The 17,363-nt window shown below is 40.1% G+C and overlaps 1 long non-coding RNA gene across 1 annotated transcript; it reads right to left on the bottom strand.

The window, feature by feature from the left end:
* Positions 1-7,333: 7,333 nt before the first annotated feature.
* LOC120929630 lies at positions 7,334-12,558 on the bottom strand. Its single transcript, XR_005747409.1, has 2 exons — positions 11,326-12,558; positions 7,334-7,436 (listed from the first exon to the last, which is right to left on the bottom strand). It is a non-coding gene; the product is annotated as an uncharacterized LOC120929630 (long non-coding RNA).
* Between the last annotated feature and the right edge of the window lie 4,805 nt (positions 12,559-17,363).

The following is a 17,363-nucleotide window of genomic DNA, read 5'->3' as shown; positions in this document are numbered from 1 at the left end:
CGATTGCGCTATACGGGACTATTCATTCACCCAGAGCGCCATCTGGTGGACAGATTGAAGACAGCTACATTTTGACTTTCACTGGGCTTGTTCGCCAAAGGATGAAAAGTGATTTGCGTTCGAATCGCTCCACACAGAGGGGCCAGATTCTGAAAGGACTTACGACGGCGCAGCGCCATGTACGCCGTTGTAAGTCCTAATCCGAGCCGTCATATCTATGCGCCTGATTCTTAGAATCAGTTACACATAGATATCCATTAGATCCGACAGGCGTAAGTCTCTTACGCCGTCGGATCTTAACTGCATATTTTTGCTGACCGCTAGGTGGCGCTTCCGTATGCAAATTAGCTAAATACGCAAATTCCCAAACGTACGCGTGGGGCCGACGCAGTAAAGATACGCCGTTTACGGCATAATGTTGCCCCTGCTATATAAGGCATAAGTGCGGCGTAGCAATGTTAAGTATGGCCGTCGTTCCCGCATCAAAATTTGAAAAAGTTACGTCGTTTGCGTAAGTCGTCCGTGAATGGGGCTGGACGTCATTTACGTTCACGTCAAAACCAATGACGTCCTTGCGGCATACTTTGGAGCAATGCACACTGGGAAATTCCACGGACGGGCATGCGCCGTTCGGGAAAAACGTCAATCACGTCGGGTCACAGTAGATTTACATAAAACACACCCCTCTGATCCAAATTTGAATTAGGCGGGCTTACGCCGCCCGATTTACGCTACACCTCCGCAACTTACGGAGCAAGTGCTTTGAGAATACAGCACTTGCCCGTCTAAGTTGCGGAGGCGTAACGTAAAGCGGATACGTTACGCCCGCACAAAATTACGCCGCTGGACGAGAATCTGGCCCAGAGCATTTACAGTAGCAGGCGTCAAGGCCAAGGAGGTGTTTTATTGCCTGCTCACAGGGGTGCAAATCGTCAGTAAATTTACAGACAGTTTGTAGAAATCTGTGATTAGAGACATTTTATGTCGAGCAGGTTAGTGTTGGCTCGGCAAGTGTAAGAAAGAACCCCTAACTGCTTGATGCCTCACCGGCCGCCACTTATTCAGGCAAAGTTTGGAGCCAGTTGGCATTTTTGAACCCTGCACTCTGTACACAGCACACCCCTGAACCCTGCATGTAATGCACCCTTTTACCCTGCACCCTCTGTATGCAGCGCACTCCTGAAACCTGCACTCTGTATGCAGTGCACCATTGTACCCTGTATGCATACAATATAGTACAAGAATAGCGCATATGGTTAACTGTATGAATATAAAATGTCTTACATACAAGTCCTATAAGCTAGATGAGCTTTTTGACGTTTTGAGTTGCAGTCTATGGATCCGGGCAGCCTTGCAATGGGAGCTGAAGCAACGCTCCAAGTACATATAACGAGAAAAACAACAAGAGGCAGGCGCCACTCAGTAAACTGTAAAACTTTTAATATAACAAATAATAAAAGCACTCACATTTAAGTGTAAAGGTTCAGGCATATAGATGCTGTCCCGTGGGTCGTCATGTTCAGCCAATAGATGTGAGGGTCCCTTGGAAACACTTGCACAGCGCTTGTGCTGTGTAACTAATGCAGCGCTGCTCAATACAGTCTTGTATGTGGATGGATGTGCACGGATGTGCAAGCAGGGCTGCTGGAGCGCACGCCGAGGCGCACGCTTGGGGCGCTATGGCTGAATGGGAGGAAGTGACGTCATCGCCGCGGACAGCACAATTGCTGTCCCCGGCATGCTTTCCCCGTCTGACATATTGCAGGAAGGGTGGGCATCGGAGAGGGGGGGGCTGTGTGCGGCGAATTGCGGGACTTTTAAAAAAAGGGGCGTTAGTGCCGCGAATCGCGGGACTGAGAATGGGGGGGGGTTCGCGGGTGCCGCGAATCACAGGACTTTTAAAAAAATTACCGAGAACGGGGGAGGGGGGGGGGGGGGGCGTTAGTGCCGCGAATCGCGGGACTGAGAAGGGGGGGGTCCGCGGGTGCCGCGAATCGCGGGACTTTAAAAAAAAATACAGAGAAAAATACTGAGGGTTTGCGTGTGTTACTGTGAAGTGGCTAGTGGAGCTTTACTCACTAGCGTCCGGTGACTTAACATCCTTGTTCCACATCCACACCCAACTGCGCAGACTCCGGGCATGCGCAGTAATAGGCTATGAGCAGGCTACGGAAATAGCCGAACGTAACAGCTGATCATCAGCTGTTAAGAGCAACAAATACCATAGCTGGAACAAGCTTGGCAGATCACCGGGATTGACAACATGGACAGCCGAACCAACCGGCGCAGCCAGAGCAAGGGAACTGCAATGAAATATATATATATATGTATTTATATCTATATTCCATCTTTGTTTACCCAGATGGACATATTATAACCATTTCTGAATTATTTTTTTACATTGTACAATATTCTTTTTAGACTTTTGTTACCTCTCTCTGCTCCTGATGAGTGGCGCTAACAACAAAATGTGTAGAGCTACTAGATGTTCATCCTATCCAGATTACCATTTTTTACCTACACTAGGCATACTGGAGTATACCAATGAACCACAAGTCTACAAATATTAATTCTATTTGGAGATACACGCCTATTGGTCTGGTTCCAATGTTGTTCATAATATGAACTCACATGTTACCATGCTATGCTACTATTATGTTATCAAATTGTTTGAAACCTATCATATATTTGATTACTGGCTATGCATTGGATTACTATGTAACGTATGTGGTTCACAATAATTATGCAATACCCACCAGACTTAGTCCGTCGTGTTTTTTCTCTTTGGCCTCGTATACACGACCGGATCTATCTGCTGGGATTGATCCGCGGAACAGTTCCAGCGGACAAATCCGGTCGTCTGTACGGCCTAGCGGATATTTATCCGCGGAGATTCGTCGGGCCGATCGATTTCAAGCGGATAGAAATTTCTTAGCATGCTAAGAAATCTATCCGCTTGAATCGTGTCCAGCGGATTGATCCAGTCGTCTGTACAGACTCACCGGATCAATGCGTCCGCTCCCCTCCCTCGCATGCATCGTAATGATTCGACGCATGCGTGGAAGTACTTACCTTCCAGCGTCGCGCACGTCGCCGCCTCATCGTCGCGGCGACGGCGCGACACGTCACCGCGGATGTATTCCGCGCGGATTTTCGTTTCCAGCGGAGATCCACTCGTCTGTACGAGGCCTTTGAGCTTACTTTTGTGCTCTCCTATTACCATCCAGACTACTGTTGTACCATTGTTACCATTATTGGGACCATTGGAGTCCACCAATGAATCCCAATTCTACATTTTCCCTTTAACCTCCCTGGCGGTATGGTTCTTTCTGGTTTTAGGTGCTGAAAGCGGTACAATTATTTTGCATGGAAATTTGGCGTTTTACCTTGTAGGCCTGTAATTCTAATGCTGCGTACACACGATCGTTTTTCAGGATGTAAAAAATTTTAAAAAAATTTATGTCATTAAAAACGATCGTGTGTGGGCTCCAGAGCATTTTTCACGACGTAAAAAATGGCCATTAAAAATTTAGAACATGCTCTAAATTTCCATGTCATTTTTAACGTTGTAAAAAATGGTCGTTAGTGGGCTTTAACGACGTGAAGAAACCGCGCATGCTCAGAAGCAAGTTATGAGACGGGAGCGCTCGTTCTGGTAAAACTACCGTTCGTAATGGAGATAGCACATTCATCACGCTGTAACAGACTGAAAAGCGCAAATCGTCTTTTACTAACAAGAAATCAGCAAAAGCAGCCCCAAGGGTGGCGCCATCTGAATGGAACTTCCCCTTTATAGTGCCGTTGTACGTGTTGTACGTCACCGCGCTTTGCTAGAGCATTTTTTTTTCACGATCGTGTGTAGGCAAGGCAAGTTTAACAATAATCGGGTTGAAAAAAACATTGTTTTTTCTAGACCATTAAAAATGGTTGTGTGTACGCGGCATTAGAAATAACTCACTTAAATCTGTCCAAATAAGAGTCTAGTAAACATCTCGAGTATGATAAAGTTTGAAACACAAAATCATAAATTATAATATAATAAATAACTATAAATAATTATAACAAATAATAATGTAATTATAATAAAAAAATATTCAATAATGTAATCAAATCAAACACACTGAAATTTGCTCAGTTGCAGAATTGTCGCTGTCATTACTTTTAGTGTTTGATGACGAATTTCCCCACAAATTCGCTATCGCTCAATCCTGCAAGTGATTCTAATTTATTATCGCTGTTTTCTAGCTGGTCTAAAACAACTTTTGATGTAAAGGGACACTTTTTGGTTGCTATGGACAATCTCCAGTTTCCAGGCAGAAAGAACAGTATTTATAATATAAAACTGCATGCAGAACACTGGGCAGACCACTAGGGACAAAGGGTGTGTGTATTTTTTTCATACAGTACTGTAATCTGTAAGATTACAGTATACTGTATGTGTATTGTGTGTTTAATTTTTTGAATTTGGCGCCGAACTCCGTCCCCGTGCGTCGTACTGTGAATCGAGCGGGGAGACACAATGGAGGAGCCCGCACACACAGCAGGGAGAAATCGCAGGATCCAGGGACAAGGTAAGTAACTCTTCCTGTATCCTACAATGCGTTCTTGTGTCTGGCTCGGGGTTATCGCTTTTGGTATGAAAAATTCACCCCGAGCCCGACTCGGGAATACCGCTAAGGAGGTTAAGACGGAGTGACACATCAGTGAATCTGGTTTTTACTTTTATTTACAATATGAACCTTATGTCGCTAAGCCATGTCAACTATATGTTACCATTATGCGTACAATGTATCATATGTACTGTAACTATTGTGCTAGCATGCTAAGTGTGTGGTTCTTGGTGGCAATGAGCCCACAGATATCATGTTATGTCATTACTATGTTATTAATGTATGTGCAATAAATTTAATATTTTACATATTTGCTATTTACTGTGCTATTATGCTAATTATACAGTTCTTGTTTACTATGTACTACCTACTAGACACAATTTGACGTGTTCTCTCCTTGGCTGCATGATTCATTTAAAGTCCCACCTGTCCTTCCCTTTTCCAATTCAACAGGGATGGAGGCTATTGTCTATTTACGTACATAGCCTCATACAAAGTCCCATTTCTCTATGGCTGGCGGCTGACCTCATGCCGCACAGCATTATGGGGATTGTAGGCGCGCGACGGCGCACGCGCATGCGCAGCGGCTACTTTTTGTCCGCAGCTGTTCAGTGATCATCATCACTGACCAGCTGGGGGGCTATTTAACCACTTGCCGACCGCCGCATGTATATGTACGTCCACAGAATGGCACGTACAGACATATGGGCGTACATGTACGTCCCTGCCTTTCCGCGGGTCGGGGGTCCGATCGGGACCCCCCGCTACATGCGGTGGTCAGATACCCGCGGGGAGCGATTCGGGACGACGGCGCGGCTATTCGTTTATAGCCGCTCCGTCGCAATCGCTCACCGGAGCTGAAGAACGGGGGGAGCCGTATGTAAACACGGCTTGTAAGAATGTAAAATTAATAACTAATATTCTTATAGCTTCAAGGGCGTATCTGAATGAAGATCATTCATAGTCAGGTTGATTTGAAAATAACGTGTGAGTTTATTGTCACACAGGTGGCATCACAAACACAATGAAAAATAGTATAAAGTTCAGTTTAGCGTAGATGAAAATATCTGGAATTGGATCGATAGTATTGTAGCAAGCTTATGAAAGGATGTGTGCAGCCTCAGGCATGTTGTCTTCTGAGATTTTCCAAAGTGATGCCGGAAGAAACAGGAAATGACGTTTGACTTCTGGCTTCAGCTGTTCTCCTAGTCTATATGTCAGTGTTGTCTTTCAAAGAGGGTGTGAATTAGTGTGTCTTAGTTTAAGTGTGTATCAGTGTGTCATGCAAGTGTGTGGTGCAAATGTGTCCAGCCTTCTTTAAAGCAAAGCTTAAATATATGTTACAAGTGAACGTCATGACCTCATACGGCCCAGGCTTAGACCCTTGTATGGCAAATATTAATATCTGCTAGGTTCAGCAATATGAAGATCTTAGCACAGAGTCGTATGGAGTTTGATTGACAGGCACACATGTGACACTCTATACTTAGAGTAGTGTGCTTGATGATGCAATGTCATAGAACATATATTATCAGCTATAAAGCTATAACTTCATTAAGTAACTATATACTAATACATATTAGTATGACTAAGACTTCACTTAAACCAGCTCTAAATAATTAAACAACAATATCAAATAAATAGCTAAGTTATGGATTATCTGTGATTTTAACTTTAAAGCATGTAAAAACATGTCAGCTCTGACACATGAACTCTATGTGTATACTTATCTGTTAGCCTGCTGACCTCCTGAACTCATGTCAACTTTGGACATAGTAGAACAACTGCCTGACATTCAAATCTTATGTCATTCTCAAATCGGTTGTCCGTAATGCTCAGTTTTGGATAGAAGAATTATGTCATATCAATTGATCAAGGTCATTCATTCATACCTAATTATTATGATTAATCATAAATCAAAATATGTTTTGCAAGCTTGCCATGAATTGCCGAATTATGAATTTGGAATAATATTCTAACAATCCCCCCTGAATTATGATTAATCATACTAAATCATTTAATACTCACATACATACATTCATATCTCATTTTCTCCACCTTGTATCAAACGATTGGACACGATATTCCTCAGAACTGAAGCAACTAGAAATTTTCCTTTTCCTAAATGCTTTACTCTTTACTTTTAACTCTTCTTAGATCTATCTAATCAAAATCTTACCAGAAATAATGGTATAGATTTTAAAAATGTATAACATAATGATGACTAATATCAATAATTATTAATAATAATATTAATGAAAATTATTATTATTAAAATAAGTAATAATGCAATAATATATTTCCATATATGTGCTCAAATAATATTTTAGCTCTTTGGAAATATACTTTATACTCTAAAACTTTCATAACTTTCCATAGTTCTATTAATGATATCTTTCTTAAGTTATGAACAAAAAATGTTCTATTAACTAGAATGAGTGTGCTAACATTCAATATGTGAATAAATAAAAATAAATAAAAATAATAATCCTAACTTCATGTGAACATTAATATCATAATAATTGGATAATCAAAAAATGTATATGTATATGTGAACAAATGTTTCAGTCCTAAATTGTTTATCTATAGTAGATAGATAAAGTTCCTTCCGATTAATGTTTCTTCATGAAATGTCTTTAAAATTTCTTCAAGTTCCATTAGGTTAGAAAAACCTTGATGAATAAGATAAAATAGTTCATAAATATGAAATATAAATCTTTTGTCAAATATTCTTCCAAAAAGGATCTCTTCTTTAACTTTGAATTTCTCTTTGCTCTTTATAGAAGCTTGTTATCCTCCATATTTGTTTGATTTTAGATGCCATATCTGTAAAAGAGAGGCAGTATCATTACTCAGGAATAAAATATTTATATTAATTCTTATACATTTTGATATTTTTCTCAACAAATATTAAAACATTATGAGACAATTACTTTGTGAATTTGTTAAAACTATATGTGAAATACTATCTCATATTTTCCTTCAAAGAGATTTTCTGTGTGACTATGTACTTCTATATACTTCTGTGTATTGTCCTTATTCTGACTAAAAATAACCTAAATTATAAAATATATGTACTGTGAGGTTTAGGTATGTCAGGACGCAATATTTCATTTTTCCGGTCATGATACAAATTCTATTTCTAACGAACAAAGTTAGATTTCATATCACCCCAGAGATGACAATGGACTATGCCTTTGTTCTCACCTCTAAACGATTAGAAATATGCGTAACTGTATTCTGTGTTGGAGTTCTTACTTTAGTGTCAGAGTGTTCTGCAAGTACTTCAATGCATTTCTCAGCTCTTACGCTGGAAATCTGAGATAAAGACTTCTCAGCTACAGCTGTATAAACATGTGCTGGTGTAAATTTCTGTTGATGTCTTTCGTTCCCATCTATCTGAATATGTATTTGTAATAAAGCTCTGAACCATAAAGGATATATTTTCTTAATTTCACTAAAATTACCTTCCTCAAAAATACCTTTTAATGAACAGTCAGGTGTCCGTACAATGGTTTTGTTTGATTTCACTATGCTCTCTGTAACTTTAATTGCATAGTAAACACTTAGAAGTTGCTTCACACCTGGCTCAAAAGTTTTTTCCAAAAATGATAAAACTCTGGAGAAATAGGCAATTATTTTCTCCTTACCTTCCTGTAGCTGAAACAATGTTACTGAGATGGCATTCTCAGATACATGAGTTTTCAAAACAAACGATGTTTCAGGACAAACCTCTATTGTACTTAATACTGGAGCATTCTGCAAATCTTTTTTCAACACTTCAAAAGCATTTTTCTCATTTTGACCCCACTGGTCAACTATATTACCTTTATTCCTTAAAAGATTATATAATGGATTAACTTTTTCTGCGAAACAATGTACAAACTCTTTGCAATAATTTATTTTATGCAAAAATTTATGCAATGCCTTGTAAGTTGTTGGAGTTGGGATAACAGTAATATCCCTAACTGTTTCTTGCAACAATTGTCTCTTTCCTTGACTAATTTGCATGTGAAGGAATTTCACTTGACTTTTCATCAGCTGAACTTTTGTTGTGTTTAATTTTAAACCTTCAGCTTGTAACATCATAAACAATTCAGACAAAAGAGCCATATGTTCATCGATATTCTGAGTACTCAGCAAAATCGTATCCACATGCTGACAAATGCAATCTGGCCTAGAAAATTTAGAAAGTATTGTTGCTATAGTTTCATGAACTATACCATCACCAATACCTAGATCAGGTATTAATCGAGTGAACGTATAAGTCTCTTTTCTGAATGTGAACGCAAGTTTGTATTGACAACTTTTAGTTAAAGGAATGGAAAAATGGCTACCAGCGATTTCTAGTACAGAAAACACTTTGTTCTCAACATTCAAATGTAATTTTATGTTAGATTTATCAGGAAGAACTGGGCTATTTGTAATTTGTTTATCCAATGTTCTTACGTCAACTGATAAAGAATATGAATTATCAATATTTTTGATAGGCCAAATACAGTTATTTACCACTGATTTAGCTTTCTTTACAATTCCAAGTTGTACAAATTCTTGAATAATATCAGAAAGTGGACCAATTGATTCTGGTGGTAACTCACTCTGATCAAGAGGTTCTGGATCCTTTCCTTCAATATTTAATTCGGCACTTTTCAAAGTTCCAAAGTCATTTTTGAACTTTGACCACAAACTTGGAAAAGATTGTACCACTTCCTTTAAAGCACAATTTTCATCAATATCAGGCCACTTTTGTTCTGTAGACATATTGGTAACGGAACCAACATTACGGTATACAGAGGGATCAATCAGCACTGATTTGGGCCTAGATGGATCTTTCCAAATACTTTTATTAGCCAAATCAATCACCCACTTTTGTTTATTGATTACATCAATGCCAAGTATATTCTCTGCTTCGTGACAGACCCAAATGTTAATATTAGTTTTCACTAATCCAGGTACTTCAAATGTTACATTGGATACCTGTCTAGCAGTGGAATTACCTGTATTATTAAAACCCACTATATTACACATAGGAGAATTTGGTTTCACAGGTATGTTTTCTTTAATAAGGGTAATCTCAGATCCACTGTCTAAGAGACAATTAATATGTTTACCATTTATCAAACATTGTAAATATGGCCTCCCATTCTCGTCCAAAATAATTGGTGCTACATATTGTAATGGCAGAGAAATTGAATCCGGGTGTGATTCTATTTTTGGCAATGGCAATAAACCTTCTTTTTCAGTGACAGCTCCTTTTGCCATATTGTCTGAACTACTGTGAACAGTCAAATTACTAATCTGTTTGACTTCAGTGTCATAAGGCAATTCAGTCAAAATGTTATCTTGACATGAAAAATCAGGTTGCACAAAAGCTGATTTTTCATACTCCATATCTTTAGTTCTTATTTGTAAGTCACTCTTAAACTTAAAGCAATGTTTTTTCATATGGCCAAATCCATGACAGTAAAAACACATCATGGGGTCGTCTCCTTGACTCACTTGACTGCACCTGTCCTTGTCATTCCTGCTAAGACCTGTCGTTTCTGACACGTCTGTAGCCTGACTATTTTTGTCACATTGAATAATAGAAACCTCGTGTGCGAGACTGCTTTGATTCAATTGTCTCCTAATTTTGTCAATGAAACTTACTATAGCATTTAAATTTTGCCGTTCCTGAGCTATGGCCACTGAAGTTGGGTCAAGGTATTTAAATTTTTTTATGAAAGCCATTTTTAAACCTGGGTCAGTTTCATCATCTACTCCAAATATCATTTCATAAACCTTGCAAAATCTTGTTTTAAACCAAAATGGATCTTCTTCTGCAGTAGTCTGTAATAGGTCTAGCATTTCTATGGTCGGTTTTTGTTCACCGGTCATACATAGCAATAATAGTCGCAATCTATCTGTGGCGTCATTTTGACCTTCATCATCACTAACAAGTGAATGGATTCGTTTAGCAAAATTAACAGGAATCCACAACTGAAAAATGTAATTGCGTTGATCGTTTGAAAGATTAAAACGATCTGCAAACATTTCAAATAAATCCCAATTAGAAAATACAGTAGCCTCAACGTCATAAATAGGAAAGTCTTTTAGAACCTTCATCAGCTGATCATGAATTTGCAATTTAAGTTTTGCAGTCCTACATAATAAGTTTTTATGCTTCATTTCCATTTCATCAGTAGCATCAACATTCTCTATTTCCGAACTTTCCGGAAAATAAGATTGTAGCTTTGACTTGGTTTCAATCTTTTTGTCATCTGTATTTATTACAGCAATCTGTTTACTGTCATTTTGTAACTCTGGCAAAATCATGTTTTTAGATCCTAATTGTTCCTCAAGATTTTCTATGTAATTACACAAAATCTCACAGTTCGAACAACTGAGAGCATCCTGGGACACATTTTCATGTATTCCTGTGTTCTGTACATTATTTGTCTCTGTCTGGTTTAGTGTACACACATTTTTGGCAGGTAAAATATTAATAATCATCTTATTAAAGATTCTTACCAATTTCAATACATTACTTATTTTCTTACGTAATTTATTCACAGTAAACCTGGATTTGTCTATCTGGACATTGGAATTTAAGCATTCTTGATACATATACAACCACAAGTGACTGTCATTTGGATAAAAACACACATCTTTAAATTCTAGCTTACTATCTCTAGCTATTTCATCTATAAAATTCATAATTTTTTTTTTTACTCACCGTTATTAGAAGGATTTCTCGTCATCAACCGTCTGTTACTGGACTGTTGTCCACATCTGACGCGACACAAACGCCTCTTGCTTGATAGGTTCTGAACCGTCTTTTTTCTCGAGACTTGAATATTCGCAAAGACTGCGCTAATCTCTCCCCCCCTCATCAAGGGTCGAGATTTCCATAAAAATAGAGATAAGACAGTACTTTCTTTGGCTCGCCACTGTAAGAATGTAAAATTAATAACTAATATTCTTATAGCTTCAAGGGCGTATCTGAATGAAGATCATTCATAGTCAGGTTGATTTGAAAATAACGTGTGAGTTTATTGTCACACAGGTGGCATCACAAACACAATGAAAAATAGTATAAAGTTCAGTTTAGCGTAGATGAAAATATCTGGAATTGGATCGATAGTATTGTAGCAAGCTTATGAAAGGATGTGTGCAGCCTCAGGCATGTTGTCTTCTGAGATTTTCCAAAGTGATGCCGGAAGAAACAGGAAATGACGTTTGACTTCTGGCTTCAGCTGTTCTCCTAGTCTATATGTCAGTGTTGTCTTTCAAAGAGGGTGTGAATTAGTGTGTCTTAGTTTAAGTGTGTATCAGTGTGTCATGCAAGTGTGTGGTGCAAATGTGTCCAGCCTTCTTTAAAGCAAAGCTTAAATATATGTTACAAGTGAACGTCATGACCTCATACGGCCCAGGCTTAGACCCTTGTATGGCAAATATTAATATCTGCTAGGTTCAGCAATATGAAGATCTTAGCACAGAGTCGTATGGAGTTTGATTGACAGGCACACATGTGACACTCTATACTTAGAGTAGTGTGCTTGATGATGCAATGTCATAGAACATATATTATCAGCTATAAAGCTATAACTTCATTAAGTAACTATATACTAATACATATTAGTATGACTAAGACTTCACTTAAACCAGCTCTAAATAATTAAACAACAATATCAAATAAATAGCTAAGTTATGGATTATCTGTGATTTTAACTTTAAAGCATGTAAAAACATGTCAGCTCTGACACATGAACTCTATGTGTATACTTATCTGTTAGCCTGCTGACCTCCTGAACTCATGTCAACTTTGGACATAGTAGAACAACTGCCTGACATTCAAATCTTATGTCATTCTCAAATCGGTTGTCCGTAATGCTCAGTTTTGGATAGAAGAATTATGTCATATCAATTGATCAAGGTCATTCATTCATACCTAATTATTATGATTAATCATAAATCAAAATATGTTTTGCAAGCTTGCCATGAATTGCCGAATTATGAATTTGGAATAATATTCTAACACGGCTTCCCCGTGCTTCACTGTGGCGGCTGCATCGATCGAGTGATCCCTTTTATAGGGAGACTCGATCGATGACGTCAGTCCTACAGCCACACCCCCTACAGTTGTAAACACACACTAGGTGAACCCTAACTCCTACAGCGCCCCCTGTGGTTAACTCACCAAACTGCAACGGTCATTTTCACAATAAACAATGCAATTTAAATGCATTTTTTGCTGTGAAAATGACAATGGTCCCAAAAATGTGTCAAAATTGTCCGAAGTGTCCGCCATAATGTAGCAGTCACGAAAAAAAATCGCTGATCGCCGCCATTAGTAGTAAAAAAAAAATAATTAATAAAAATGCAATAAAACTATCCCCTATTTTGTAAACGCTATACATTTAGCGCAAACCAATCGATAAACGCTTATTGCGATTTTTTTTACCAAAAATAGGTAGAAGAATACGTATCTGCCTAAACTGAGGAAAAAAAATTGTTTATATATGTTTTTGGGGGATATTTATTATAGCAAAAAGTAAAAAATATTGCATTTTTTTTCAAAATTGTCTCTCTATTTTTGTTTATAGCGCAAAAAATAAAAACCGCAGAGGTGATCAAATACCATCAAAAGAAAGCTCTATTTGTGGGGAAAAAATGACGGCAATTTTGTTTGGGAGCCACGTCGCACGACTGCGCAATTGTCTGTTAAATCGATGCAGTGCCGAATCGCAAAACCTGGCCTGGGCATTTAGCAACAAAATGGTCCGGTGCTTAAGTGGTTAAATAGGCTCATCCAGCAATTGTTTGCTGTTGAGCCTGATGGGTGCTGCAACTCGGTTTTGCTTGGTAAAAGGTAAATGTTTTTTGCTATTTTATCCTTTGGCGATTTTTTCTTTACATTTTACATCTTTGTGCTCTTGGTTGACTCTATTGTCATCCTTGAGAATTTAGGACCATCTTTTGAATGGTCTTTATTTATTTATATTTTCCAGGTTCTCTCCCTATTTGCCCTTTACAAGTCTTGTATGATGCTATAGGATTTAGCAATTCACCTAATGTTCACACTGCTAATTTTTCATCACTGGCAGTCTATTCAGCACCCATCTATCTAAACTTTAAACAAATCAGGTATGTATGGAGTCTATGTTAGTCCTAGAGGATAAGCTACCACAAATTAATATTTTGTGGTCTTTTTAATCCCTAACCTTTTTTCTTTTTTTGAATCTTTATATTTTAGTATGCAATACTAGCCCCCTGCAACCACACTAAGGTAGGATTGGTGCTGTTGAGTAGCGCTGCGATTTGCTGCATTTTGGTCCTGCCTCTTGCATGGATACAGGGTAGGTATGGCTCCTATACTGGCCATTTCACACTGGTTATTTCCACACTGTTTATTCATTTATTCTTTGAGAGTTTAGCCCTGCTTTGAGACATTCATCTGTTTATATTTCTCTGAACTAACTTTGTGTATGTATTCTTTATTAGATTGTACAAAATATCTTGACTGACTCATACCCCTGAGGAAGGCAACGATTTGCCGAAACATGTTGGGACTCTGTAACAACTCATGTCAATTTTAGTCGATCCTTAATGTTTTTATACCCATTTTCTATTATCAATAAAATGTTTATATTTATAATTTTGATTTGATTATTTTGTACGACTTGTTTAAATGGCACCGCTATAATCCCTCTCATTCTTCCACAAACCTATAAAGTCCCATTTAGTTTAGCCTAGGCTTCAGCAACTATCAGAGCTGATAACTTGGGGGTGGTTTTAGCAATAAACTACATGTCTTTGTAGTCATCTGCCCTTTACACGATATAACAGTAATACACCCGCCCCTTGTCATCATTGCGCAGGCACCGTGTACAGTTGATGCTGACTCACAGCTGTACATGTTTGGCTATTTTCGGCGGCTCCGTTGAGGTTCGTAATGCGCAAGCGCTGCTCCTGCGCAGTACAGGTGGGTCATTATCCACCGGGGGACCTTTTTTGTCAGGACACTGGCCATCTGAATAACAGTGGTGGGTGTGTTTTGGAAGTGCCTGATTAGAGCGAGAGGCTCTCATTGGCTTCCTGATTAGAGCCTGTGGGCTCTAATCGGCTTCCAAATGGTTAACCAGAGGGCGCACAGGCTGTGTGTTCCTTGGTTAAACAGTGCTGTGTTAGGAAATCGCTTCCCTGACACTGACCCGCATCTCAGCCGATCAGGTGCACCGGGTCTGGTTACCAGTCACCTTATTGGCTGAAGCGACATTGAGGGCGGGAGAAGACATTGAGGGAGCGGAGGAGGACGTCGCATACCCGAGGAAGGTAAGTGCCGGGCTGGGGGGAAACTGGCTGCATTTGGGGGAATAACTGGCTGCATTTGAGGGGACAAACTGGCTGCATTTGGGGGGACAAACTGGCTGTATTTGAGGGGACAACCTGGCTGCATTTGAGGGGACAAACTGGCTGCATTTGAGGTGACAAACTGGCTGCATTTGAGGTGACAAACTGGCTGCATTTGGGGGGACAAACTGGCTGCATTTGAGGGGACAAACTGGCTGCATTTGGGGGGACAAACAGGCTGCATTTGAGGGGACAAACAGGCTGCAGTTGAGGGGACAAACTGGCTGCACTTGAGGGGACAAACTGGCTGCATTTGAGGAGACAAACTGGCTGCATTTGAGGGGACAAACAGGCTGCAGTTGAGGGGACAAACTGGCTGCATTTGCAGGGACAAACTGGCTGTATTTGAGGGGACAAAGTGGCTGCATTTGGGGGGACAAACTGGCTGCATTTGAGGGGACAAACTGGCTGCATTTGGGGGGACAAACTGGCTGCATTTGAGGGGACAAACAGGCTGCAGTTGAGGGGACAAACTGGCTGCATTTGCGGGGACAAACTGGCTGTATTTGAGGGGACAAAGTGGCTGCATTTGGGGGGACAAACTGGCTGCATTTGAGGGGACAAACAGGCTGCAGTTGAGGGGACAAACTGGCTGCATTTGCGGGGACAAACTGGCTGTATTTGCAGGGACAAACTGGCTGCATTTGCAGGGACAAACTGGCTGTATTTGAGGGGACAAAGTGGCTGCATTTGGGGGGACAAACTGGCTGCATTTGGGGGGACAAACTGGCTTCATTTGAGGGGACAAACTGGCTGCAGTTGAGGGGACAAACTGGCTGCATTTGCGGGGACAAACTGGATGTATTTGAGGGGACAAACTGGCTGCATTTGAGGAGACAAACTGGCTGCATTTGAGGAGACAAACTGGCTGCATTTGAGGGGACAAACAGGCTGCAGTTGAGGGGACAAACTGGCTGCATTTGCGGGGACAAACTGGCTGTATATGAAGGGACAAAAATGGCTGCATTTGGGGGACAAACTGGCTGCATTTGAGGGGACAAACTGGCTGCATTTGGGGGGACAAACTGGCTGCATTTGAGGGGACAAACAGGCTGCAGTTGAGGGGACAAACTGGCTGCATTTGCGGGGACAAACTGTCTGTATTTGAGGGGACAAACTGGCTGCATTTGAGGGGACAAACTGGCTGTATTTGAAGGGACAAAGTGGCTGCATTTGGGGGGACAAACTGGCTGCATTTGAGGGGGCAAACTGGCTGTATTTGGGGGCAAACTGGCTGCATTTGATGGGCACAGTGGCTGTGTTTAATGGGCACAGTGACTGCGTTTAATGGGCAGTGGTGGCAATTGATTTTTTTTTTTTAGTTTGTTTGCACCCCCCAAAAATTTTGAGCACCAGCCGCCACTGCTAAGCATCAAGGCAATGGCAATGTGTACACACCCAAGCAGCTGCTATGCTCATGTAGAGGTAGGTGGCCAGGGTGCGGTTCTGTTTAATAATTCTCTTGTATGCCACTCCTACTATTAAACGCAATCTGGTCATGTCCATTGCTCTCTTTGAAATGCATAACAGAACTTGTTTTTCAACTGTATCCCAGCAGGGTGACTGATAATTTGTCATGCTGTGTTGACTTGTTACATGTAAACCAGGCCAATTATCTGTTATGTGTATTGTCAGTGTTCTTATTATGTTTAAATAGCAATTGTTTTAGTTTTTGGTGTTCTGTGATTTTTTTTCAGACTGTCAGTAAAAAACATGCTCTGTCAGTAAAATTCCCATATTATATCAGTAAAAAAAAGGTGCAGGAGGTTGGCAACCCTGTTCACCATCTACTTGAGACCTGCACCCACGTGCATTTCACATTACTGCAGAATGGCCCTATTCACTTGGATGAATTCACTAGTGTCAACCAAAAGCAAGAGGGGGTATAATTCCTGCCATGAAGCAAAGTACTGTGACCACAGCACGTGTACACCCCCAACCACTGTCTCTGCAGCTAAAGGGAGAGCAGTTGGGGGCAGTAAAAGCGTGGCTCAACCGCTGGGGTTTACCACCCCCTCCCAAACATTAGTTTGAATGTGCTCTCTAAATTGCTATTCAGAGGGAATTAAATGATGAGGATATAATATATAATATAATGTTGTTCTATTGCCTTCTCAACGCCTGATTTAACCCTATAATGGTGCACAATCATGCCACAATGGGGGTGCATTGCATGTGGGTGCGGCATGGCCTAATTGATCTCAATGGACAAGTTTGAAAAGCATGCCTTGTGATACTCTGCGATTGCGGGATAAGAAATGGCTTGGGAAAGAGCTGAAATAAAGTCTGCAGGAGCCAGGGATAAGGTAAGTATAATTGATTTTTATGTTTTTCCCCAGATAAGCCAAACATTTTAACCCC

This window comes from Rana temporaria, chromosome 2, assembly GCF_905171775.1.
Source record: "Rana temporaria chromosome 2, aRanTem1.1, whole genome shotgun sequence".
In the NCBI taxonomy this organism is placed as follows: domain Eukaryota; kingdom Metazoa; phylum Chordata; class Amphibia; order Anura; family Ranidae; genus Rana; species Rana temporaria.
Note: the sequence above shows the minus strand (reverse complement) of the source record. Positions and strands in the feature narration are given on the sequence as shown.